The sequence below is a fragment of the Callorhinchus milii genome, unplaced genomic scaffold (genome assembly GCF_018977255.1).
Source record: "Callorhinchus milii isolate IMCB2004 unplaced genomic scaffold, IMCB_Cmil_1.0 Scaffold4, whole genome shotgun sequence".
NCBI lineage: Eukaryota > Metazoa > Chordata > Chondrichthyes > Chimaeriformes > Callorhinchidae > Callorhinchus > Callorhinchus milii.
The window spans coordinates 14,537,586-14,564,451 of record NW_024704745.1 but is presented as its reverse complement, the minus strand read 5'-3'; the positions used below and the strand labels follow the sequence as shown (position 1 = coordinate 14,564,451).

Here is a 26,866-nt window from a genome sequence, read left to right as displayed (position 1 = left end):
TCAATTCAATAAAGATTTCTCACTGAAGAGATAGTAATAATAGAGGAGACTGTCTGTCATGTACAAGGAAACTGAAGGCAGAAAGTCAGCTACCTCTTGTCCAGATCAGCCTGTCTACCTGCTGGGACAATATAGCTGTCCATTCATTTCTAATTTCTACTGAGCTAGAGGAAAGAATTATTGATGTTAATGCATCAAATTTCACTGAATAAATTTATTTTGTGCTTTGACCAAAAAACACATTTAAAATATCCTGTAAATTTCTTAATGGATTTATATAAGAACTGCCAATGTACTCTGAATGGCTCTTAGAGCAATCAGGAAACTTTATATTATTTAACATTGAATGGAATTAGTCTTGCATACAATTGGCTTTTGAAGGTAATAACCTCTTTGGCATTGAATATGCAAAATACATTTATGCACCGGTTAATATATTAATGTACAAACTGGAAGTGGAGAATTTGGGGAGCCATTCATATGATTCTAATGAGATAATTGAGCCTATTGTATCCTAAACACCCCACAACCTCTGAACTGCAGTTATCTCACTATCGAGATTTAAAACCCCATTGATGCAAAGCAACACGGATGCTGCCACATCACCTGCCTTCGCCCCTAACTTACTTCAAACTCTGCTGAAACCCTCAATCATGCTTTTGTCACCACCCACCTCGATTTTTCCAATGCACTCCTCACCAGTCTTCCCAGCTCCACAATTAAACAAGGTTCAAATGATTCAAAACTCTGCTGCCCGTTTCCTCACTCCGCTCCGCACTCCTATCAACCCAATTCTTGCCAGGCTCCACCCAACTCCCTGTTGCAGGATGGATTGATTTCAAGATACTCATTCTGACTTTCAAATCTCTCTGATTTGCTCACATCCCATTCCATTTCCCACTACCTTGGCTCAGCTGGCACAGGTCTGCTGCACATCACCCTTCCCCTCTGCTCCACAATTGGTAGCCGTGCTTTCAGCCACTATGCTTCGAGATTCTGGAACTCCTTGCCTCAATCCCTCCCTCGTGCCCCTTTCTGCCCACCTTCAAATCACATCTGAAGACTTTCCTCTTCGACCGTGCCTTCGGTCACCTCCCCCCTTTTCCAGCTGGGCGTCAAGCCATACCATTGTTAAGTGTCTGAGATATTGTCCGTGTAAAGGGCACCATATAAATGCATGTTGTTAGTGTTGTTATCATGCAGCAGTATTGAATCTCTGGCTCAGCAATCATGGCTGTGGGGGTTGTACTGAGTAACATTATGAACCAATGGAACTGAAAGAGGGAAGATGAAGGTAAAGAACCAGAAAGGCCTGGTGGAGCAGGGCCAGAGAAAGAAAAGGGGCAGCAATTATTATTAATATTATCACTTGATTAGGTATCTTATCATGTCAAGATGTCTCAAAGTGCTTCACAGAATTTTTACTGCAAAGTGCAGGGACTGGGCATTTTTGAACATAATGAGGGACAAACAGAACCAAAAAGAAAGCCAGTGAGACAGAAAAACATTGAAACAGGTTAGTCAGGTCTGATTAGTTTTCCAACTGCCATAGCTGAACAACCTTTAATACACCCACGCCTGGATCTGCATCATGCACCTGGGTGTAACTAAAACTTTTCACTGACATTATAGCCTGTATATCAGATAGTCTGCACATGATTAAACAGTATAAGTTATTCATGTCATTAAAGATGGTTTTAAGGGATTGTACTAAAAGCCAATGCCAATAGTTTTAATGGAAGGCTTGAGGGCAAGAAAGTGCGATCAAAAACAGAAGAGAAAGCAAACAATGATGTATCAAACAACAGTTAGATACAAAATAAGCGCACAATATTATAGAAAACCGACAACTGATCAACACCAACAACCTGCATTTATATAGCGCCTTCACACTGGACAGTGCATTGGAGAGCTGAACAAAACTATATTAATAAAATGGGGAAAAATACAGAGAGGGAAACACGCAACAAAGCGCATTGTGAAGGAGGAAACAAAACATTAGAAAGCTTTTTAACAATAATGATATTAATAATCCTTGCATTTGATGTAGTGCCTTTCACATCGGGAGAATTTCTCAAAGCACTTCACAGGATTTACTGTAAAATGTAGTGACTGGGTGTTCCCTAGGCAATTCAGCAGCCAATTTGCTTGCAGCAATGTCCTACAAACAGCCATGAAGTGAATAGTTAATTTTACCTGGGGGATTGTTGGCCAGAACATGGAGAGAAACATCCTTTTTTTCCTTTTAAAAAATAAGCATAGTATATTGATTTTGAACTGTATTAAATTGAGTCTTAATTCTTCCTTTTCCAGTAAATATTTTCAGGGCTCGGTAATGAATAGCAGAATGTTTGTGCATGAAACATATACATATCCCTACATTTGCATTTTTGACTTACTTGGTTCCAAATAGCCTGTGATTTATGCTGCTTGATTCCACTCATTAGTTTACTCTCTGTAATCGTTTGCTGTGAGTCATGCATCCTCTACACACTTCTGCATAGATATGGATTTAGGAATTAAATACTTGTCTCAGATCTATGGCGCTGTGAGATTTATGAGCTGGGAGGGGAGGATGCAGCAGAACCTCAGTTCCTCAAGAGTTAATAACAAGTCACGATGCAAGCAAAACAACACTGCTATCGAGCATAACACACCCTGTGAGCGGTTGGCATATTTCATAGGTTACTACGGCAGTTTGCCTTTTACAAAACTTGAGATCACTAGCTGTATGCCAGCAAGATCAGAGTATGTACAATGCTTTATCAGGACTCCAGTGAGCTAATAACCCTTAGCAATCAATTCCAATATACAAAAATGCCTGAGTGTCCTGGTTCTGTTTGATGGCTCCCCTATTTCAAGTGCGCTATATAAATGAAGGTTGTTTGGGGGATGTTGTTGTTGATCACAGTACAATACAATTTATATTTACATAGTGCTTTTCACATCGGGAGGATGTCTCAAAGCTACTTACACAGCTGACAGGGCACTGAAGCTGGTTGGGGGGGGTAGTGTGGGGGAGTGAGCAAGGGGAAGTTGACCAAAGTGGGTTACAGCTCTAAAAGCGAGTCTTAACATGGAGAGGGGGGCAAGTTGGAGGGGCTACTGGATGGATAGAGAGTGGGCACAGACAAGTTGGGAAACCTAGCCTTTGGGTTGAGTCCTGTGTCAAGCACCTTCAGTATAAGTGTGTTAAGCATCTCAGGCAGACTTGAGATGAAAAAAGGAGAAAAAACAAATGTCAGTTTATTAAATTTAGAAAGTAACCAATAATGACCAATAATAAAAACATTCAGAATTATGTAAACGGGATGTGTCGATCCAGGGAGAGAGTGTGCATTTAATTCCATTAAATATCTTGCGAATTTCCATGTATAGATGGGATGCAAGGAACTCTCAGTTTGGTTTGGATACTCATAAACATGATGATCGGTTTCTGCATGGATCAGACGCATGGCTGACCAAAAGCAAGGATTGACCAAGGAGCAAGGTGTCAATCCTAATGGTTCAAGTCAAGTAAAGTGCTGTGTACTGGCCACCAATCAATTCACAGAAGACAATTCACCACACTCAATTCGCCAAATGTTACTCAAATTCAAGACAAAAATATCCTTTCAAAATTAAAGCTGGGCAAAGGAAGCTGTAGCTCTCATCCTTCTCTTCAGCAGACAAATTCTGACTTTAGAACATGCTTTCCTGTATTGTTTGTCTCAGGGAGTACAATTTTCAAGGCATCTTTGTAACTCTGTCCAGGCTATTCTCTTTCACCAGATCAGTTTAGATGAAGAAAGCCTGTTGGCCCATTGATCTAATTTTTCCAGAATGCTCACCCTATTGTCTTATTTTTCCCACAGCTTTTTTTCTGGGATAGGTTTATTCATTCAAATGGAATAATTTTACTATGTAGTGAAATGTTTGTTTACACTCAAAGTGATGCAACAGCCTTGTTCAGTAGTTATTTCTACTGCAGCAAGATAACATAAAGGCTTTCACTGCTTATGCTGAAAAGTAAGACACCAGAATAGTTACAGTGCAGTATATTGCATTCATAAATATTTTCAAACAATCAATTACTGTACATCCAGAGAGGAAAATGAAGAGCCATGGATTGATTCCGCATGATTTTCTCAATAATAAGGAACAGTTTTCTCCCTAATTTGCGAGGAAATCTCTGTGTTTTACTGTGGATTTATCACTATTTAACTGGAATGCACTCAAATGCTAATTGCTAGTAAATCACTTTTTCATCTGTTTCAAACCGTGGTCCAACTAACCTTTGTGATAAAGAAAAGATCCTGATACAATCTGTAGTGCTTGAAAAGCTACAAACTTTGCGCAAACCACAAAACAGGACCATTATTATTATTATTTATTATTATTAGACATGGTAGAATAGTACAATAACAGATTCAGAAAAGTGGGCGTTCACAGCAGCAGCAGCAATAACAACAACAAAATTATATTTGTATTGCGCCTTTCACGTCGGGAGGACGTCCCAAGGCGCTGCAATCCACCAACATTTGTACAGAGCATCAACAATTGAATACTCTGTATAAACATTGGTGGTTAGTCAATCGGTAGATCGCTTTTCTGGGGGTAATAAACTCTTCTAAAAAAATTTTTTTAAAAAAATGTGGTCACTCAATCCACAACTGTATGTGGGACACTGCTGTGCGCAATTGGCTGCTGCTTTTCACCCACAAAATATACAGTCAATTCACTTTACAGTGCATTCTGTTAAGTGCTTTGAGATGTCTCGAATACATGATAAGGCGCGATATCAAATGCAAGGATTATTATTTCAAAGTGATTCATAACCAAAAAATAGCGTGGTGGCTATATAATTGGAAATTATGAATGAAGGGATTAAACTGTTCAGATGAAACAGTAACAATTCATAAAAGGTAGAGAGAGGTTCAGCAGGTTAGACACTGGAAGTTATATCTGACCTGTAAAATAATGAGGACAGCAGAAACCTTTCTTGTACAGTAGATTCTGCAGCGCTGCATAATTCATTAGGAGCTGGAAGTCTGCATCATTGTTTTTCCAACCTCACAAACCGCCAGCAGTACATCTGCACAAACGGCTTCTCCTCCCGCTCTCACCCGGTCACCCGCGGGGTACCCCAAGGATCCATCCTTGGTCCTCTCCTCTTTCTGATCTACATGCTCCCTCTTGGGGATGTCATCCCCAGACATGGGGTACATTTCCACATGTACTTGGACGACACCCAACTTTATTTTTCCACCTCTCTTGCGACCCCCGGTCCCCTGATGTTCTGTCAGTCTGCCTGTCAGATCTCAGGGGCTGGATGAGCGCAAATTTCCTTCAGGTGTATGTTGACAAGATGGAAGCCATACTTTTTGGCTCTTGTCAACGTCTAAAATCTCACAGCTCTCACCTCCTCCACCTACCCAACCTCCCCCTAAAACTCTCCGAACCTAGGCGTCAGGTTCGACCCTCAATTATCCTTCCTCCCCCACATCCAGTCCCTCACCAGCACTGCCTTCTTCCACCTCCGATGCATCGCCCATCTCTGCCAATACCTCTCTCCGAAAGCCACTGAAACCCTGGTCCATACCTTTGTCACCTCTCAGCTGGACTATTCTAACGCCCTCCTCGCCGGTCTCCCATCCACCCGCACCCGCACCACCCGCTCCCTGATCACCCCAGTCCTTGCCAGACTGCACTGGCTGCCTGTTCCAGAGAGGATTGACTTCAAGATCCTCACCCTTGTATTCAAATCCCTCCACTCCTCTGCACCCCCCTACCTATCTGACCTCCTCTCTCCTCAAAACAGTACCCGTTGTCTTCGTTCCTCCAGGTCTGGCCTCCTCCTCATCCCCCGAGTCCTCTGCTCCACCCTCGGCAGCTGTGCCTTCAGCCACTATGCCCCAAGGTTCTGGAACTCCCTTCCTCACTCCCTTCGCCTCGCTCCCTCTCTTCCTATTTTCAGGTCCCTGCTGAAGAACTTTGTCTTCAACCGTGCCTTTGGGCACCTTCCTCCCCATCCCCTGGCTCAGCCCCAGGATCCGTTACTGTAAAGCGCTCTGAGATGCCGTTCAGCATGGAGGGCACTATATAAATCCAAGTTGTTGTTGTTGTTGTTTTTCACAGTGAAGAACCACAACACAAACTCTGCCTCGGTTGGTGGAAAAAGGACGTTGTGTTATGAACAACTAATATGATGTGTGTGAGCCTTCACTGTGTCACAAGTCACAGCAAAATGGTCTAATAAGGTCCTGAGTCAGCATCTGGTTGAAAAGGGGAATAGATAAACTATGCATGCAATAGTATGTGCTATGATGTGAGGAGGTGGAAGTATAATTAAGCAGGTGTATTTGCAAAAGCAGTTCCATCAGTGCTATCCTCATCTGTCCTCTTTTTCATACAGTGAGGCTTGGTTCAATTCTTTCAAAATGTCAGATTTCACACTAATAAAGCCACTAGATTCGTTCCTGCAACTCAGAGATAAATGACACACTGCAGAATGAGAGCAGACATTGCTGCAGCTACCTGGGATTTCTATATTATTATTTTTTCAACAAAAATACCAGCTCATGTTTAAAAGAATAATATTCTAATCAAAGGCAATTGGCATGGTACCTTTAAAATCATGACAGGATCCAATAGTAAAACAGTCATGAAAATGACTGGAATCTTTGACAGTGAAATCAATCACCCGAGTCTGAATTTCAAACGAGACGTCTAATATGAAGCAGTGCGGATACCAGGAAAGTTCCCACATTCTTTTGTGCAGTCAGTCAGTTTCTAAATTATTCAATATTTACGGTTTTAAACTTCAAACAAAATCAGAAAAATATGTTACAGTTCGGGAAAGATAGAACTTGCAAAGCACATTAAAACATCCCAAATAGCTTTGCAGCAATTACTGTCAAGAGTTGCAACGATTTCACAGGCAAATGCAGCAGCCATTTTGTGCATGGTAAGGTCCCGCAGACATCCATTAAGGTGATAACTAATCTCACTCTCTTGAACGAAATCCTGGTGTCCCTCTGACTCGCTCCTTCCTCACCTCGTTCGAGACCTGCCTCAAAATGTACCTCTTTAACCACATTTTCAGTCATTTTTTCCCTCCCCATCCCACTTGGCTCCAACCCCCAGATCGGGTGCCTGGCCAGTTCTGTTAAGCCCTTTGGGACACCCTCCCAACGAGAAAGGCAATAAACAGAAGTAAATCTAGATTGTATTGAATAGCGTGGAGTTGTAGCGGGATCTCAGTTTAACAATTCAATCGAAGGACGACTTCTCTGACAGCACTGCACTGGAGCATCAGCTGAGTCTGTGAGCCAGGCGTAGGCATAGGATCCATAACCTTCTAACCCACAGATGAAAGTGGTACGAAGTGAGCCAAGCTGACAGTGACTGATCAACCATACACACAATGCAGCAATTACAGAAAACTACTAAACGTTGATCAGTCCTGTAGCTCAGTGGTCAGAGCACTCGCTTTGCAAGTGAGAGACCTGAGTTCAATTCCAGGTCAGGGCGAAACCTTGGGCAAGTTTCCTTACTCCACACAGAGCCTAATAATAATCCCTCCAAAACCCCCAAAAAAACAATAATAAAATTGGTCATTTTCAATCTACGACTGTTTGTGGGACATTGCTGTGCGCAATTGGCTGCCGCGTTCGCCCACAAATATACAGTCAATTCACTTTACAGTGTATCCTGTGAAGCGCTTTGGGACATCCTCCCGATGTGAAAAGCGCTATCTCAAATTCAGGGATTGTTATTATTATTATTATTTCTACTTCTATTGTGGTCCCAGTTGCTGCAGTGTGCCGCATAGGCAGATAACAGGATCGTATCAAATAAAGACATCTAACTATGTACCGCGAGAGTCGAACTCAATGAGCAGAGTTGATTTTACATGAAATGAGTGAGACATTTCAAATCTACTTAGACAAGTAAAGCTCACCCTTCATTTCAGAAGGACACAAAATATAAAATAAGTGCATTGTAGTCCACCTTTTCAATGATGCACCTTGTGGCAACTTTTGATTTTGATGGATTTTGTACTGCTTCTATCAGGTCAACAACAACAATAACAACTTGGATTTATATAGCGCCCTCCTCGCATCTCAGAGTGCTTTACAGTAACGGATCCCAGGACTGAGCCAGGGGGAGCGGGAGGAAGGTGACCAAAGGTGCGGTCGAAAAGAAAAGTCTTCAGCAGAGACCTGAAAATAGGGAGGGAGGGAGAGAGACGAAGGGAGTGAGGAAGGGAGTTCCAGAGCCTTGGGGCATAGTGGCTGAAGCCACGGCCGCCGAGGGTGGAGCTGAGGACTCGGGGTACGAGAAGGATGCCAGACCCGGAGAAACGAAGTATGTATAATAATCATAATAATAATAATATAAGTCAGTGTGTATAATAATCCCTGCATTTGATATTGCGCTTTTCACGACTTCTATACGTCTCAAAGCGCTTCACAGAATATACAGTAAGGTGATTTGACTGTATATTTGTGTCACTAATACTCACTGTGCGCTCTCTTCCTCTTGCTAAAATGTATCACACTCTATCTGCTGGTTTACATACTCAGAATATCCATCCCTCCAAATCAGGAACATGTATAGATGTCCGCCTGCCTTGGAATCCTTTCTAAAGATTGTCTGCTAAACAAAAGCAGTCCAAGCCCTTTCGGACAAACACCTTTTTGTCAAATCCTTGCATTTTATTATGGCGCCTTATCACGTCTTTGAGACGTGTCAAAGCGCTTCACAGTTTATACTGTAAAGTGAATTGACTGTATATTTTGTAGGGGCGAAACATGGCAGCCAATTGCACTCAGAAGTCTCCCACAAATATTAGTGGATTGAGTGACCAAGTCCCAAGACATTGTTTGAAATCCCCACATTCTCTCCTTCTGTACACCTGAAATCCTATCCTTCCTCTTCTTCAAACAATGTTTTTAGGCCTCAGAGATGCTGCAACACAGCAAATGTGAACAAAGATCTACTTTGAACTGGTGAGTGGCCCAGAGTGGCTTTGCTCATAATGATAATAATAATAATAAAATAATAATCATGTTTACATTTGATATCGCTCCTTTCACACCGAGAGGACATCTCAAAACTCTTCACAGGATTTACAGTAAAGTGTACTTTACTGTACTTTTGGGCGAACCTTTTACAATGAGGTTAAAGCAAGCTGCTTTCAGTAGCATTAATGAAATAGTGACATAAATTCTCCCTCATTCAGGGAAACCCATATACAACATCTGACTGACTAATACACTGACCACAGGACTCAGCGACAGGTTAAGGAGCTCTCTCATATTTTGAATTTGTTCCCACGTAATGTACAACAAATAAAATCCCCAAAGAGGGTACAAAAGATAGCTGTACAGAACTTAGAATTTTTTAAACAGATTGAGTTGAATTGAAAATATTGTTCTTGTTTTTCCAATACGCATATCGTCTCTGAATTTACCACTAATGCTAATCACATATGGAACCACAGAGCAGCCATGCAATGGAAGATTATAATAATAATAATCCTTGCATTTGATATAGCGTTTTTCACGTCTTCTTGATGTCTCAAAGCGCTTCACAGAATATGCTGTAAAGTGAATTGACTGTATATTTGTGGGCGAAACGCGGCAGTCAATTGCGCACGGAGTGTCCCACAAACAGTCGTGGATTGAAAATGACCAATTATTGTTTTGTTTTTTGGAGGGATTATGATTAGGCGTGTGGAGTAAGGAAACTTGCCCAAGGTTTCGCCCTGCCTGGAATTGAACCCAGGTGTCTCGCTATTACTCTTCGGACACACATTGCAAAGCTAAAGCGAGAGCTGAATCTCAACACGATGGATCCTTTTAAACCATGCACAAGGATTACAGGTTGTACTGTAAATTATTTTAGATTGAAGAGGCATGGCTTCTAAATATAAACAAGAGAAACAACAATGTCATAACAAAAGGACAAAAGGGAAGGGAGAGAAAAGTGATCGGGACTGGACACAGTAAATTAACCAGGAATAAAAAAAACATTTGCTGCAGAAAGAAAGCTGGATCAATAATAAATGAATTGAGTCCTGTAGCTTAGTAGTTAGAGCACTTGCCTCGCAAACGAGAGGACCTGGCTTCAATTCCAAGGGTGGAGCGAAACATTAGACAAGTTTCCTTACGCCACACACCTCTGTGTCGATTGGCGAGTTGCTTTTCCAGGGGTAATAATCCCTTTAAAAAAATAGTCATTCAATCCACAACTGTTTGTAGGACACTGCTGTGTGCAATTGGCTGCCGTGTTACACTCACAAAATCTACAGTCAATTCACTTTACAATATAATAATAATCCTTGCATTTGATATAGTGCCTTATCATGTCTGCTAGGTACTATTGCACTAGGTGCCGCAGGATCAGCCCAGCCTGAAGGGTTAATGTTGAAGCACTAACTTGTTTTTAAACTCAATTCACTTATGCATAAATTGACTCAGAACAAACATGTCCAATTTACTGTGTTTGTTACACTCAGTGTAAATTACCAAAATCAAGATCTGTGGTCTTAGGGCTTGTTTATTTAGGGACAGGCTTTCGATAAGTTCAGCATTTTCCTTCCTGACTGTAAATTACAAGCATGAGTATGCTTGAAACCGTTGCAGCATTAGACCTGCTAAATATTTGATTGGATGTGCTGCCACACATATATTCAGTGATTAGTTTTAACCATTGCAGCACAGATTATCTAAACCAGTTTGCGATACATCACACGTCAGTGACAAAACAATGTCTATAATAATAATTAAATCTTGATTTGATATGGTGCCTTTCACGTCGAGATGTTGTTTCAAAACCCTTAACAGAATTCAGTTAAGTGCAGTAACTGTGTAATGTGCAGACGAACGCCTAAAATTCTGCAAATAAATATGCCCTAAATAATTTAAAGCTTTACAACAGTACAAAAATGGCCACTGCTTTAAGTGCAACAAAATATTTAGATACTATTTAAAAACACACAGCAAAAATACATTAATAGCTCCTCATGGGCTAAATATTTTAAGATACTTATATGCATGGGTGCAATCAGTTTTACTTTCATGGTTTCCTAATTTGGCTTTGTGTTTGTAGTTTTAAACAAAATCATTCTGAAATACACCCATGATGTTCAGCTCTATAAACTGCACTGTCAGAAAGTACGTCTCTCCTGTGGCTGTTATTTTGGCCATGCAATGAAGTGTTCGCCAGGAAGACAACACCAATTGTGTGGCAGAGACTTTAAACTGTAAAGTGAAAGTTGCTTTCTCTAAACATCTCAGTAGATCAAAATTCCAGTTAATCAAAGGGAACTGGAGTGAACGACTACCAAAAATAATGATCGCAACTATTTGCCTGATTCCTTTTGTTACCATCCTCTCCCTTTAACCCAGGCTCTACTGTAACCCAAGTTTCTTTCGTCCTCCTTTTTAATTCAAAATGAGCAGCCGATTCCTGGTCTTCCTGTGTCAGCATCAACATTATTTAACGCAAAAGCTAACCTAAAGCATTGTAGCCATTTACCTGGGACAGACGAAGATCCTCGGAAAGAAATCATTTAACTGCAGTCATCCCTTCCGTTCCTACCATCCCCTCTCCTTTCCTGATAAGTCATTGAGTGGCAATATCCCCATCCAATTAAATGCCTGTCGCAAAGAACAACACTCCAAACATTATTCCAAAACCAAATAAATGCTCGATTACCTTGAAATGTTTTCCCAGGAAACAGGACAGAAATCTTTAAATCATCATGTAGTGCTGGCTCCACAGCAATGCTCCCAGCTCTAGGAAACACCACCTTCTTCAGACAAGATGATGTCACGCCTGCAGCCACTGGCACAACTTATTGACTGCCCGAGTCAGTGACATCACAGAAAATCCTCTCCAACACCCAAATAACATGAGGATGAGAAAAGCGACAGAAAGGAACAGAGCAGCTGTGCTTTTGTGTCCCTTTATTTTTATACCTGCCTTCTGTTCATGTAGTCTTTAGCCAATGAGAAAAAATAAAACGCGCAAGCAAAAGAAATTTGCACTGCATTGGGCTACTCGAATGTGCATTTGAGACTCGAATAATAGTGTTAAATGTGTAATTGAAAATTTAGCACAGAGAAGCTCTGTATCATGTGTGCAGTACAGATCACATACAGTACAGAACCCAAACAGAATTGAAATTCTGATGAGTAAATATTCTTGCATAAAATGCTTTTCAGTCTGCCAGGTATTCTTTACTTCTCTCAGGTGTTCACATCCCCTAACTGAACCTCTTCTGGTAGAGTGGGATACACAAAGTAGCTGTGGAGGAATCCAGAGTTCCCCTTAATAATGCAGCTTTGGGCAAATTTCTGCAGCTCTTTTTGCAGACTGTAGAAAATCAGCCTCCAGATTAAGACTGAATTTAAGACAGTATTCCAAAATTCCACACAATCTTAAATTTTGAGATAATGGTGTTAAATCTTAAAGCGGGAGAAAAGTTGTGCCCAATTATTTGTTTCTCCCCTTTCCCAGAGCTGTCATTTCCACTAAAAAGAGACAAAAGTAAGTTCCTCTCTTTAGTCCTATGCTAAGGAGTTACAGTATAAGCAATAATGAAAATCACCAACTATGAATGTATGGAGACAGCATTCTTGCTACTCCACTCCCTTCAGCTCTGTGTAAATCAGATACATGATTAGGAGATTCACATTAACCCATTCTTCTTGTTTTGTAACACAACTATCTACTCATTTGTTGCAAATTTGCAACTCTCCCTCTGCCCTGACTAACCCCTCTCCCCACCTCCACAAGTAAAATTGGTCATTCATGGGTGTTTGTAAGACATTGCTGTGGATAGAATGACTGCTGCATTCACCTACAAAACTAGAGCAAAAATAGCAATTTACATTTATACAACGTCTCTTACATTGGGAGAGCCTCACATAGATGGTAAAGGGCCCGAGGTGGGGGTAAGGGTGAGCTGAGAAGGGTATGGCAAGACTGTGGAGGGATTTGAACATAAGAACACTAGAATGTGGACCTTAAATTCAATCGGTTGGAAAATGGGAAGCGAATGGAACCTGGTGCGAGCTGCAGAGTTCTGGATGGTCTGCAGCTTGTGCAAGGAGCTGCTGGGGAGGCTGTCCTGAATCAACCCTGGACATGGTGAAGGAGGGAGATGGGCGGTGTTGCAGAGGTGAGGGAAAGCTAAGCAAGTGAGAGATCTAGGTAGGGGCTGGATATTGGGTTTGAATCGCACAAGTAAATCCTGGAAAGAGCTTTGAGGTGTCCTCCTGAAGTGAAAGGCACTGTACCGAATCCAATTATTCTTGTTATTATTATTAACCTTAACACAGGCTTGGGCTCTGAAGTGGGAGATTCATATCTCGCTGATGTAAGTCACCTGATGGTACTTCTCCATACAGATCTAACCAGGGAAATCTACCAGCATGTGTATGAGTCAGATTATGGGATACATCTGCATGAATGAATGGTGCAGAGGGAGAATCCTGTGGGAATTTCAATCAGTTTGAATAGCTTGCACCTTAGGGGTATGGAGAGCCTGCACGGAAAGCACATCACTGTTCGGCACCATGTGGAAAACAAACAATTTAAATGCTTCACCTCCCTCAGAATGCACAATACAGCACAGGCTTCCGGTGACTACACTTTAGTCTGTTCTTTAGAGTCGCATCATTGGTAATAAGAATATGAAAAAAAGCACAATTTTGCAGCAATAAAAAAAGACCTCAAAGGATTACTATACAAAAGGCCTGTAAATCTTTTATGTCACAATTCTGGAGGCAATACAGAGGGATAAATTTATGCACAGTTTTGGGATTTGAATAAATTATTAACTGTGGAAACCAGGATTCCATCAACAACAATTAGCATTTATAGAGCGCCCTTCATGAGGGGTAGCATCCCGGAGTGTTTGATGGTGGCAGAGTCTGACACCAAGCCAGGGGAGAGGGAGGTGGAAGCTGACCATAAGCACGATCAAAAAGAAGAGTCTTTAGGTGGGATTTGAAAGTGGGGAAGGAGGAGGCCAGGCGGAGGGATTGAGGCAGAGAGTTCCAGAGATTCAGGGGAAAGTGGCTGAAGGCACGGTCACTGATGCTGGAACGGAGGCAACAAGGGGCAAAAGAGAAGGCCAGAGCCAGCCGAGCAGAGGCAGAGGGTGGTGGAGTGGGGGGGTAAGCAGCTTGAATAGGTAGGGAGGTGCGAGGGCGTGAAGGGATTTCAAAACGAGTGAGAGGATCTTGAAATCGATCTTTCGGTGATTGGGAGCCAGTGGAGCCTGGCAAGGACTAGTGTAATGGGGGTACGGAGTTTGGTGCGGGTGAGTATCCGGGATCCGGTTGGCGGAGTTTTGGATTAATTATATTTTGCATATGGTGGAGCTGGGGAGACCTGCGATGAGTGCATTGGAATTGGAATAGTCCAGCTGGGAAGTGACAGAGGCGTGAACGAGAGTTTTGACTGCGCTGGTTGTGAGGTATGGATGAAGGTGGCCAATGTGACGTAGGTGTAAAAAAGCGGTCCTGGTCATGAAACGGATGTGAGGTATCGAACCTGACACCTAGTTAACCATGGGTTCGATGAGTCTGAGGACTCGGGGAGGTTGAGGAATTCAGAAGCACAGGGGAGAAGACGTTGATGGGAGCCAAATGGTATGGCTTCCATCTTTCTGATATTCAGCTGCAAGAAATTTGCGCTCATCCAGGTCTTGATGTCTATCAAAAAGCTGACAGGATATCAGCAGGCTGGGAGTCGCAACTGGAGGAAGAGAAGTAGATTTGGATGTCATCCACATACATATGGAAGTTGACCCCATGCCTGCGAATGACATCGCCAAGAGGGAGCATATAGATAAGGAAAAGAAGGGGGTAACTGGGCGGTGGTGGGAGGAAAAGCCATTTGCCGAGATGTATTGTTGGCAGTGTGTTAAATAACAGTTGAACCGTGCGAGTACGGTCCCACTGAGGTGGATGAGGGAGGAGGATGGCATGAACAACTTTGTCGAATGTGATGGAGAGGTCCAGGAGAATGAGGAGACAGAGGGAGCTCTGGTCACAGAGAGAGAGGACGTTATTTGTTACTTTGATGAGCAGGCAGGGCAAAAACCAGACTGGAGAGGTTCGAATAGGGAGTGTTGGTCTGAGCAAAGTTGATTTGCAATGATGCATTCCAAAACCTTAGCCAGGAAGGGCAGGTTTGAGATGGGTCTGACGTTTGTGAGGTTGGAGGGATCAAGAGCAGATTTTTTAAGAAGAGGAATGATGACAGCGGTTCTGAGGGGGAGTAGGACACAGCCTGAGGAGAGGGGCTGGTTGATTGTGTCAGCCAGTTGTGGGCAGAGGGGGCGGAGTTGAGTGACCAGAGGCTGGGAGGGGATGAGGTCAAGACAGCAGGTAGTGGGCTTCATCTGGGTGATGGTGGGGGAAAGGGAGGAAGTAGAGATAGGGTCAAGGAGAGTAGGCTGGGGGGGCTGTGGTTGGAGGCATGGTAAAATGAGAGGGTGATGGAGGAGGCCTGGGGGAGTGGGTGGTAGGCGACATGGGTGGGGGGAGGAGGAGGCAGCCAGACAGATGTTATCTATATTAAGAGATAAAGAAGTCCAGAATCTCTTCATACAGCATCAAAAGTGAGGATCAAGGGTGCTTGAGAGGGTGCGTAGAGGAGGTGGTGGGGAGTGGAAAACCGGATTTTGGGGTGTTTTACTTTTATTCTAGTTTACCACAGCTCCAGAAACGCCACTTTCTAAACAGTTGTCACAGACCCAATTTACAGACTCACTCCAAGACTCAATGGCTGGTAACTTGAAAGAAATCCCAATATACTGTATTTGAATCTGGAAGCCTCATTCGGAGCAACAGTAATAGAGACACAGCAACTCCAATTATTGTTAAGATTGGATTTTCATTTTTACAAAAACAAATATTAGTAAGCGCTGACATCATCATAAACATCTTAATGGTTAGGAGTAATTAGTGGAGCTCATAGTGTGAGGGAACTGAATTAACACACATGGCTCTCCACCCATATAAGCATTACTTAAGGAGGGGAATGTTTGCATGTAAAGTACTGTCTGCAAAGGAAGGTAAACAAATGTTCAAACCATCTCCTTTCAGAAAGGTAACTCTCCCACTTGTTCTCATCAAACATCAACCTCCTGGAAAGCTGCCATATTAGATCTCCCAAGAGGAAAAGTCTCACTTGGGATAATTATCTATTTGGTGCATCTTTGGCGAGCTGCCATTAACATGAGTGAAGATCAGATTCGAAAAATCAGGCTCATCCTCAGAAACACAGAATTACAGGAACAGGAGGAACACAGGATTATAGGAATAGGAGAAACATAGTAACACGGGGATCATTGCAATACAGGAACATAAGGAACACAGGATTATAGGAACAGAAGGAACACAGATTATAGGAACAAGAGGAAACAGGAGGATGACGAACATTGTAATACAGGAATTGGAGGAACACAGGATCAGGAGGAGACTATTCAGCCCATCAAAGCTTTTCTGGTTGTTTATTGGATCCAGTGTTTTCTCCAAATCCCTTATTTCAAAATATCTATCTACACATCTCCTTTTTAAACATCCCAATTGATTTTGTCTTATGGGACATCCGGAAGGAGAACTGGTGGAAGGGAACAATAAATAGCGCAAGTTCAGGCACAGACAAGGTGTGTAAAATGTTTTGATATTTACAGTTGTGTTTTAGTTTTAAACATTCATTTTAGTACCAATTTACTGATTGGTAATACGGATTAATATTGATAAGCAAGATTTCAGCATCACACAGAATCTGCCGGTCTCAATTTGTTTCCACAGATCACAGCCAGCCTCAGGGTTAAATGTTCAAAAAGAGAGTTAATGGAAGTATTACGAACAGTAATTTGATCAAATCAAACAAGAACAGGAATTCAATGCATTATTCAAAATAGATTTTCTACTCTGTCTGTCTAATGCAATTCTGAAGTGCAGAAAATGCTTTGAAAATAATACACTAGTCTTAAAAGCACAACACTTAATGCTTATTCGAACAGCATCCAAAATAAAAAAGAATACCTCCCCAAAAAAATGAGCTGTAAGCTTATGGCATGCTTACTGAGCTCCTTGGTACAATTTTCAAATGGACTCAACATTATCCATTCATTAGCCCACAGCACTCTGATAAATTGCTTCAGTGTAATATTTATGTTGTAGACGATTTAAAATATTCATCTTAAAAATGGATATTTACTGAATCTTGCCTTTAAAACCTAAAACTTTACATCAAATGTCCTTAGAATTGCTTGAAACAGAAACAATAGATATCCCCCAGTAGAATTTGCAGAGGGTAGTTAACAACTGGAAGGGTGGTTGAGGTCAGGACCGTAATGCTGTGATGGGAAGACAGTAGGATGATATCAGATGTGCCAAAGGGCCTCCCTAATACAAACCCTTCAGGATGTAGTAGACTGCTTTCATCCTCCCATCACAGATATAAAGTGTGCTTCAAGCATTAGTAATTTGTGCAGTACATCATAGTCTTGATGTTGTCATCTAAAGACTGCAGAGTGAGTATTTTGAGAGAATCAAGCAAAATGGGAAGAAGGATCCTTTCATCTGTGCCTTGCTCGTAGTCTTAGGTGGGAAACACTGGTCTCTTCTTATTATAATAATAAATAATAATCCTTACATTTGTTATAGCACCTCTCATGTTGGAAGGATATCCCAAAGCACTTCACGTGATTTACTGTGAAGGGGAGATCTGTGTATTTGTGGGCGACCACGGCAGACAATTTATGCACAGCAACGTTCCAGAAACAGCCATAAAGTGAATGTTCAATTTTATTTGGGGGATTATTGGCCCAGAGAGGTGCGCCCTTCTTTGCTCACTGTTTATTATGTCAAATCGGTTTAGAATCCTGAACACCTTGATCAAATGACCCCTCAACCTCCTAAGAATTGTAGAATATATCCCCAACATATTCAGCCTTTCACTATAGTTTAGTTTCCTCTCCAAACCTCTGATAAGTGCTTCACGCCATCTGGTATAAAGGGCGCTATTTAAATGCAAGTTGTTATTGTTAATATTTTCCTTGTGAATCTATACTGGACTCTCGCAGAAGCCAATATATCGTTTCTATAATGAGAGGCCGCAAACTGTCCTCAATATTCCAAGTGATATGTCTGGTACATCCACAACTTTACTATCTTGCTCTTGTATTGTATACTTCTAATAATAATAATAATAATCCCTCCAAAACAAAAAACAATAATAAATTGGTCATTTTCAATCTACGACTGTTTGTGGGACATTGCTGTGCGCAATTGGCTGCCGCGTTCGCCCACAAATGTACAGTCAATTCACTTTACAGTGTGTTCTGTGAAGCGCTTTGGTACATCCCCCCGACGTGAAAAGCGCTATATCAAATGCAAGGATTATTATTCTAGGAAACCAAGCAACCAATTTGCCTTGCTAATAGCTCTCTGTACCTGTGAACTAGGTTCTCATGATTTATTTATATGAGCACATGCAAGTGTAATTGAATCCCTCTAGAACTTATTAAACTCATATTTCCAACACCTACCTTTGCAGATGAAATGCATTAATTCACATTTGCTACACCGAATTGCATCTGCCATACTTCCGCCCACTCACCTACTCTATCAATGGTTCCCACGGTTGAATATAAATTGACAACAGAAGGTCCGTGCATATTGTATACTGAATTCTCCACAGTTCAAAATGTGGCGAGACCTGAAGGAGGCAATAGTATGGGAAAAATTTATTTCAGCTTTGATGAAGGCTAAATCAATTTGATGGGATAAGACAACTGGAAGTGGAGTATTACAGAGGTGGAGTATTACTGTGTATTTAACTACTCTGGAGTAACCGGACAGATTCCACAACATGATCCTGGCAACTCTGGGCTGATTTTTCTTGTTAATGCTCAATACATCTTTGTGTTCAAGTATCAGTCAAATAATGCTCTCCAGTCCTGTTAGCCTGATACATGAACACAAAGCTCTACCATGTGGTCCCGGAAAAGCTACTAAAATGGAGAAAGTACATGATTTCCTGCTCAATTGCTCCATTGCAAGCTACAATAATGGAGATGTTGATAGCAATAATTCTGTATGGATTAGACTACAACAGAGTGGAAAGCCTTGGAAACCTTAGATCCAAAGTTGCCTTGTTCTTCCTACCTCAGTAAACTTACTATGTGTCGTCTCAAATTACTCATATGCCGTATCCCAAAATATTATTTTCTATATAAACTCTATCCCCAAATATTATTTTCAATATATACTCTATCTCAAAATATTATTTTCTATATATACGCTATCTCAAAATATTATTTTCCATATATACTCTATCTCAAAATATTATTTTCTATTTATACTGTATCCCAAACTATTATTTAACAATAACCAGTGTGCTCCTCCAGTCTGGTTGTCACCATTAGAAAGCAGCAGCATTGCCAGGTGGAGCTGGCTATTAAACGGTGGCTCCTGGAACCACTTAGACAGATGCTGCAACAAATGGATGGTGCTTTCTGAGCTCTGAACTCCATTAACCCAGTAATAAGACTGTCCAATTACACTGTAAAGCAAAGCTCACTGAATGCTGAATTGAAAACCTTTGGTCCTAAAATGTAATGACCTATAATAATAATCATAATCCTTGCATTTGATATAGTGCCTTATCACGTCTTCAAGATGTCTCAAAGTGCTTCACAGAATACACTATAAAGTGAATTGACTATATTTTTGAGGGCGAAAAGCAGCAGCCAATTGCTATCTATACTATGCTAGTAATAAAACACTATTCAATAGTAATTTTCCTGGAACAGTTCATTCTCTTCCTCTCCTCACTGAACCACACAATACAGTAGGCTTTCTATTTTAAGCTGCATTGGTAAATTATACTTCGGTCTGGTTCTCACCTCTGAATCACAAGGTTCTGAATTCAAGTCCTTTGTCACAATCTCGGCTGACACTCCAATGCAGTGCTGGAGGAAGCACTACATCGTCAGAGGTGCTGTTGTTGAGATGAAATGTTAAACCAAGGTCCTGTCGGCCTGTTCAGAATGGTAAAGATCCTATGGCACTATTCAAAAAGAGTTTCTCCTGGTGTCCTAGACATCAATCCTTCAGATTAAACTGGTCATTCATTTTGTGTCTGTGGGAAACTGACTGCTGGGTCTACCTACACATATACAATCGTTACACTTCACAGAAAAATGTGTGAGGTGCTTTGAAACATTATAGGCACTGTATAAAATGCATGGCTGTTTGTGGGACATTGCTGTGTGCAAATTGGCTGCTACGTTTGCCTGCAAAGTAGTCATTATACTTTACAGTAAACCTGTGAAGTGCTTTGACATGTTTTCCTGACATGAAAGGCACTGCATAAAATGTAATTATTATTTTATTATTATATTAATAATCACTCTGCAGACGTAATTTCTAATTGGTTTTCAGTGATGGGTCAGCCAGATCAGTAACAGAGCCAGGTTACATTTGAATGGATGTTACTTTTCTTAACATATTTGAGCTCCTTAAAAAAGCTCCCTACTTTTTCCAGGAGGTTGATTTTTGTTCACCAGGTATTTTTTCAAGCCATTTTTGAATAGTCTTATTAACAGTCTCAGTTGCACTGATGATTATAGGAAATATATTTGTTTCACATTGCCACATACGTCCACATTCAATTTGCAGATCAATATATTTGCTGATTGTTTCTAGTTCTTTATTTTTCACAATGTAATCACTTGGGATAGTCATACCAATAATACTACATGTACAATCTATTTGATTCTTTATGGTAATATCATATTATATCTTATCATTATTATTATTATTAGCTGCTGAATGGCAGTGCGGCACTGTTCCTGCTTCTGGTATGTTAGGGTACAGAGCCCATTAAACTGTCTCCCGCTTCCTGCTTTTCTACCTCCTGATCCACTGGCCTTCTTCACGTCCCCCGCCTTGCCCACCCCACCATTGGGGGCAGACCTTCAGCCACTCTGCCCCCACCTTCTGGAACTCCATTACACAGTCCCTCCACCTCGCCCCCCTTCCTTGCCTCTTTCAAGACCCGTCTCAAGACCCTACTCTTCGACCATGCCTTCAATCGCCCTGCTTCCCCACCCTGCCCGCCACCTTTCCTGATCCCAACCCCCAGCTCACTCTGAATCACTGATTGTCCAGCACCTCGGTACATCCTCCTGATGTGAATGGCCCTATAGAAATTTAATTTTGTTGCTGCTGTTGTTGTCCACAACATCTTTCCCGCACGACCTCTAGCATCTCATCTAATGGCATGTCCACATTTTTCTCCGTAGTTGCAAAGTAACCCCTTGCTTCTTCTCCTGCTACATTTAGGAAATTCACCGACTGCTGTATTTGTGGAAATTTCTTTACATTTGAGGCTGGTGCAAATATTTCAAAATCCCATTCAAATCTTTGCCGATTATGTCTTAAGTTACCGTCTAACTCAATGTTCGCGGTATTTGCACAGATCTTGTCATGGCATCCGGCTCTGCTTCTCCAAGAATCATTTTGTCTTCTTTTATTGTCCCTGTTCAATCTCTTAGCCTTCTCCAATTATGTTCAGTTTTACTTCGGACACCATGTTATGTTCTCCCTTCTTCCCCCTTTTCTACCTCCTCATCCCCTTTTCATTGGTCCCAGTTAATTGGTCCTTTTTTTAAAAAAAGGGGTTTCCAACACAAACCACACACTTGCAGCATCTAGTTTTACAATCAGTGGTTGACGTGATATTAGCTATGATGTGACAATGGAGTTGATAAAGTGCTCCTTAAGAAATTTCTGAGTAGACTTTCATAGAATTAAACAATGTTATGGCACAGCATCAAGACCATTCAGCCCACCAGGCCGCATTGATGTTTTTTTTCCACATGTGCAATCTGATCTAATCCTACTCCATCATAATGGAGTAGCTTGGTGCTAGCTCTATCAAGCCATTAATTATTCTCTCTATGAAACATGTATCTAATTCCCTTTTAGTAACATTATGGTCTCTGTCTGAATAGTGGTATTACAGGAATCATTGTTTCCAATCTTACATCTAAATGCACAATGTTATGCTAGCAATTGTATCCCTTAACATCACAATCAGTTTTTATACAAGTGTTTTTCTCCTCTCTATAAAAGCTTTAACGACACAAAAAATTACACAGAGAGAGATCCACTTGCAATATCTGGGCTCTGCTCCATCCTGCTAATTGTCAGCCACCCACTCACATCAAACAAGGAACGAAGATGCAACGTAACCATTGCTTTAGTAACATTTCCACTGTGCTCAAGGGGATGTCTGATTTCCTCTAAGTGTTAGCTGGTGATGGAACAAACTCATTGTGAAAATCTAATGGCACAGAGTTGGTGATGCATGAAATACCCACAAAGCTGTATTCAGAATCCTACCATGCATCCAGTTACTTCCACTAGCTGATTATCAGCAGTTTGCCACATTCAATGAATGGAATGCAAACTGTCTTCACTTTGTTAAACTAAGTTTACATTTCAGAAAATAAATGTACCTGAACATAATAACAAAACTTGTAAATAATTATCCTTGCATTTGATGTTGTAGTGCTTTACAGGTTGGGAAAAGGATTCAAAGTGCTCACCGGATTTACTGTAATGTGTAGTGGCAGTGTATCTTGCAGACAAATAATACAGTCAAATGCACTTGTGAGCTTAAAAAAGTCTGTCTGGTGATAATTATCACATTGTTGCAAAATATGGTTCCCCTCTCCCCCCCCATTCTCGATAGTGTGACAGCCATTGAAATATTGGCTTGAGTGACATTAGCTTCGCTCTCATTTTTGGTTGCTGTTAACTGCATTTATCAACAATGTGATGATTAGCATCAGTGAAAAGGAACACTTGAACTTCAAATCCAACTGGAGAACATCTCTTAACCTGAAGGGAAAAGCATCAGCTCCAGTGCAACTTGCAATAGAGCTATTTTTGAACAGTGCCAAACTGAGACCCCCCCCAACCTACTCGCACACCGTGAGCAAACATGGCAATCAGCAAGACAATCACCCACTCAAACCATTCCCATCTCAGTTCCTCCAGCCCAAACCTCCCAACTAATAGAAAACAAAGAATGTAAAACAAGCTAACTAACTTAACCGATAAAGCCACAATATCACAATATCTTAAAGGTTCCCTCAGCCTTATTTTGATGTGGTCACTTCCCAGTGTGAAAGTGAGACATTCAAATCTGGTTCAATTTGCAGTCTGTGCTGAGGTAGCTGTAGGGGTCTTAGAACTGCTATAAATACCCTGGTGTACTAGGATGGAGAATGAATGGTGATCAAAAGAGAGCGGATGGGACGAGACTGTTGAAGGATTTGAACTTGAGGCAAGGATCTTAAATTCGCTATGCTGGGGGATGGGGAACCAGTGGAGCTGAGTAAGGATGGAAGTATTATTCTCACAGAGGACCGGACAGGTCCCTAATGCTCTTGTAGCAAAAACTGAAGTCTCCTGAATTTCCTATATATTTTGGCCCTATTTTGAAATGTCAATCCACCAAATAATATATACTATAATATTCCTGGCATTTGATGTAGCGTCTTATCATGTCTTCGAGATGTCTCAAAGTACTTAAAATAGCGAAGTAATGCATTGTAAGATCACAAAGGTTGCCATATTTCTCTTTGCCAACATTCACAGCTGTCAGTTATTGGATGATCTACAGATATAGTGAGCAAACATGAAACATACCGTGAAACTGTTGTTGACGTTTTTGGTACTTGATTCAGCTACACTCGCATCAGAGAGATCAACTTCATCGAATATAAGGGACTGTGAATGGAAAAGAAAACATGAGTTATAAATAAGAGCAATGCAAATCACATTGAGGAATAGCATAAGAATTTATATTTATAATGCGCCTTTCATATAAAAGAAATGTCTTGAAGGACTACATATGGATAAATTTGGGGAAGGGTAGGAATAACCCTCAGTAAGGAGGATGGGAATACGAATAAATAGAAAATGAATAGGCTTGTTTTCCCCACTTCCGTGCACTAATTCTGGTCTAAAATTGCAGAACTTTCAAATATCCAAACGATTTGTAACAAGTGAATCCCATGGCTGACTTGAACACCAGCTCCACTGAAAGTGGAATTGAGATCAGCGTTTAAGCAGGTGGTACGCCCGTCCGATGTGAAAGGCGCTATACAAATGTAATTTGCTGTTGTTGGTTGCAACACATTTGGAATTTGCTATTTACAAATCCTTTTAAGATTTCCACAGTTCATTAATCAATATCTATTTTTTTTGGTGAAAAAGTTAATTGGTAAAAATAACTCTTTTCCCCAAAATGTAATTGTTAAAATGCAAACTTGCCATTTTTCTTATGCGGGACAGGGGAGTTGTGACCATGTGCGCACAGCTGAAGACCAGTCTGGCTGCAATATCAGTCTTGGGAATGTAGGACCCTAGAAATTTACAGCATAGAAAATGCCATTCGGCCCATCATGTCTATGTTGGCTGCCCTCCCCCATTCCGATCCCCAGCTCGGGTCCATAACTCTGTCTGTCCAGCATCTTGGGATGTCCTCCTGACGTGAAAGGCGTCCTGCTCCAAAATAAATCCCAATTTTCACCAATATTTTACTTGGGAGAAGTTTTTCCCTCCCCCTTTGATTTTCTCCATGTTGTTGACAGAAAAAAGTAGACACAAATATACTAGGATTTTTATTTTGTGAATAAAAATAGAATGCTAATGGTCTGGTCCACTGAATTGGCATAAAAGGCGAGGCAAGTTTCCAGAAAACAAAATCGAAAAACAAAATCAGCAAATTCAGAATTTAAAATTTCAATTTGGTGAATTTTTAATGACAATTTGGTGCACTATCACTGGTACGCCCTCCAGTTGTTACCAAGAAGCTGTTTGGGAAAGTACAACTAAACTGCTCAAAGATTAACGTACCCGTTAACACATATTGAATGAAATCTTTCCAACACATCCAAATTTAAATTCAGACAATTTAATGCATTTAAGGAATGAAAAACATCTGTTTTCTGAAACCAGTGGAGGGAAGAACTGCAAACTGTTTTCACTCAGAGTAGTCCTGTGGAGTCCTGTAGCTCAGTGGTTAGAGCACTCGCTTTGCAAGCGAGAGACCTGAGTTCAATTCCAGACAGGGCGAAACCTTGGGCAAGTTTCCTTACTCCACACAGAGCCTAATAATAATCCCTCCAAAACCAAAAACAATAATAAATTGGTCATTTTCCATCCATGACTGTTTGTGGGACATTGCTGTGCGCAATTGGCTGCCGCGTTCGCCCACAAATATACAGTCAATTCACTTTACAGTGTGTTCTGTGAAGCGCTTTGGGACGTCCTCCCGACGTGAAAAGCGCTATATCAAATGCAAGGATTATTATTATTATTATTATTAAAAGAAAAATTTTATGAAAATTCAAAATGAGTAAAAAGCTAATCTGTCCAATGAAGCTCATCCCTTTTGGTTGATTTATTTTCACATTATGATATGTAATTCTCAAATAAAGAAGACGGCTAGCATTTAGTCTAGGTATAATTCTTCATAGCATGCCCAAAGTGTCATTCATTTTTCTATTTTACCTTTGATGTCACCTGACAGATGTTAAGGGATTGTTTCCAAAAATCACAATCTGCAGAGGATTTTCATGTTCCGTTTTCAATTGTTGGACTGTTGCAATTGGTCTACTGTAATGTGGTCTCAAAACAACAGTGATTTTTTTCCCCCTTATTGAAATTTTCTTAGTTTTCTTCCTTGTGAGGTATAGTAGTAATGTGCAGAGAAAAACATATTTTGCTCCCTAACTTGTCCTAGATCTATTTCCTCCCACGCCTCTCCTATTGTTGCTTTGCCAATGAACTGTCCTTCCTCCCTGTGAATCAGTTCTTAGACTTCAGTCAAAGCAACATCCTTCTTACCCCCACATGGCCCAACCAGGAACTTAAAGTGTGACACATTGTAGGCATAAACGTGTATCCTACCACCTCTTCCCCCACAAATACACACACTCACATAGACACATATAACAATGATGGTGTTGTTCACTCATTATCATAGAGCTTCTTTCTGACTGTAAATGTAACATCAGTCTTCTTAGGATTGATGTTCCAATGGTCCATAAATTTTCAGGTCATTTCCAGTGTGATGGAAACCTCCCATTATAAGCTCCAACTCCCATGTAACAAATTAATTGAAATTAGTTTCCTAAATCATGCAGTTGTCCATGTACACAGACAATGCTATAACTCATCCTAGTAGCCATTCTTTATGTGTTATAAGACATCAAGTGCTGTGCAACTCTTTTTGAATACTTGTGGGGGCAAATTCCACCTTGGTCTAGGTTTACTCTTGTATAAATGTAGCATTTTGGAGTTTGACAAATTGTTAAATTCAGTCTTTATTTTGAACCTGGAGTTTTGCAAGCTCTTTTCAAAACTGTAGAAAACCAACTTAAATCTGAATACTGAGTGCAATAAATTGACAATTTCTAGACTCACTAACATGCTCGTTAATATTAATAAGAGTAAATCTAAACCCAAGTTTCTCCCTAGCAATGTCTTGGTCAGCAGGTGATAATTAGGAACAGGAACCCTGCCTGTGCTAGTGATCTCTCTTTACTTTTAGGAAAGGAGAAAAAATTAGGGGAAAAAAATCAAACTAGTTTTGCAATCTCTTTCAAATCACGTATTCAAAATGTTGAAGCTCTGCTTCAATTTGAATCTCTAATTTCTAAAGACTAATTTGAATGTTTAGGGCATCACTGTTCTAAACAGACTCTCAAGGTAATTGTTTCTATTGCAACCCAGATGATGAATACTCAACATGATCACAAATG

General features: G+C 40.9%; 1 protein-coding gene across 1 annotated transcript in view; it reads right to left on the bottom strand.

Annotated features, from left to right (window-relative positions):
* Nucleotides 1-26,866, bottom strand: part of dgkh (diacylglycerol kinase, eta) — a 166,746-nt gene that overhangs the window by 54,277 nt on the left and 85,603 nt on the right. Inside the window, exon 3 of the mRNA XM_042334347.1 lies at nucleotides 23,745-23,825. The gene's annotated coding sequence lies outside the window, so the exon portion shown is untranslated. The remainder of the gene's footprint in view (nucleotides 1-23,744; nucleotides 23,826-26,866) is intronic.